The sequence below is a fragment of the Myotis lucifugus genome, unplaced genomic scaffold, assembly GCF_000147115.1.
Source record: "Myotis lucifugus unplaced genomic scaffold, Myoluc2.0 scaffold_411, whole genome shotgun sequence".
Taxonomy (NCBI): domain Eukaryota; kingdom Metazoa; phylum Chordata; class Mammalia; order Chiroptera; family Vespertilionidae; genus Myotis; species Myotis lucifugus.
Window position 1 is genome coordinate 1,019,909 of NW_005871459.1, and position 1,944 is coordinate 1,021,852.

The window sequence follows — 1,944 nt, forward strand, 5'->3', positions numbered from 1 at the left end:
AAATGAAAATAGATGCCATTGCCCTACCCCCTAGCGGCCTTCCCTTTCCCCCATCCTCCAGCCTGGGAAGCCGGCCCCCATGCCCCTCCCCCCAGCACTCATTCAAGTCTTGCTCTGAGTCCAGGGCCTTCACTGCCTCCAGCTCCCCCATCAGCATCATGCCCAAGGCCCCGGGTCCAGGGAGGGCAGAGACGGTTAGGCTGATCCACAGGAGAGGGGGAGGGTCCTCAGCCGAAGGCCTGCTCCAGTCGCTGTGGGCTCTGTTTCCACTGTCAGCTGTCGAGTCTTCTATATGGTAAACAGCAGTGGTCTTCCAATAAAGTATTTCAGAAGCTCTGTAAAAAAAAAGAAAAGAAAAAAAAAGATTAAAATTAAACTACCATATGATCCAACAACCCCACTTCTGGGTATTTATGCAAAGTGAATGAAATCGGTATCTCCATGTGATATCTGCACCCCATGTTCATCACAGCATTATATACAACTAGAGGCCCGGCGCATGAGATTTGTGCACGGGTAGGGTCTCTAGGCCTGGCTTGAGATCAGGGCCTATCGGGCCTTCCAGCAGCTGGCCACGGCCTTTCTTCCCCAGCTGCTGGCCACCAGCCAGGGCCTTCCTTCATTCCGCACCACCCCCTGGTGGTCAGCACACATCATAGCAAGCAATCGAACTCCCACTCTCCAGTCGAACTCCCAGGAGGACACTTTGCATATTAGCCTTTTATATATATAGTTAGTCAAGACATGGAGCAACCTGAGGGTCCATCAAAGGAGGAGTGCATAAAGACAATGTGAGATACACATATAATGGGAAATTACTCAGCCATAAAAAAAAGAAGAAAACCCAGCATTTGCAACAACATGGATGAACCCAGAGGACAGTAAACTCAATGAAATAATCCAGATACAGAAAGTTAGAAGCAACAGCTGCCAGGGGCTGGGGTGTGGGGAAATCTGGTCAAAGGGTGCAAACTTTCAGCCACAAGATGAATCAGTTCTGGGACCTGATATACAATGTGATGACTGTAGTTAATAACATATTTATACTTGAAATTTGCTGAGAGAGGAGATCATATGTGTTCTCACCACACACAGATGTTAACTATGTGAGGAAACGGATGTGTTAATTAGCTTGCTGTGGTGAGCATTTCACAATGCACACCTGTATCCAATCACCACGTTATACACCTAGAATATACACAATTCTTTCTTCTCAATTATATGTCAATAAAGACTTTCATGGGATTTGTAAAAATTCCATGAGATAGGAAGGAGCTCCCTGTGTCTTGGGGGACCTGTATGGGGATAAGAGGCCCCTGGATTGAGGCCTGAGATGTAGGAAACGGGGTCTGAGATGTAGGCAGGGTCTCAGCCAGGCTGGGCTTTGTGGGGCCTGGGAAGGGGTTGGGTTCTGATCGTATTGCAATTAGAAACCGAGAGCTGAACTGACCACTGTAGCTTCAGTACACAGAATAGATTGTTCCGGGGCAAAAATGCAAATGATGCAATCGAGGAGTGGCAGGAACTGGCTATGCATTTGCCGAACTAGTATCCCTTAGGGGGAGGAAAGAATATGGTGAGACCACACTTTCAGACTCTCTCAGGTAGGCATGGCCAGATGGCTGAGTTTTAACCAATGAAGTGTGAGTATAAATAACGGAGCCCCAGCCAGGCCTGACCCACAGACACTCCCCACCTTATCCTCAGCACGTGTGACCCTCAGGAGCCACGTTCCGAGATGGTCAGGCCACAGCTTGCAGAAGACCGAACCTTGAAGAGCCACTTGGAGGAGAGGCGCCCACCCATCAGGAGCACCCACTCTGGACTTGGTATGATGAAAGGTGAGTGTGGGTGGTGTGTGAACCACTGCACAGGTTTGGGTCTGTTAGTTGGAGCTTGACCGTGACTGCCCGGCAGCGGTGGCGTGAGCGTCCTGGGTGACAG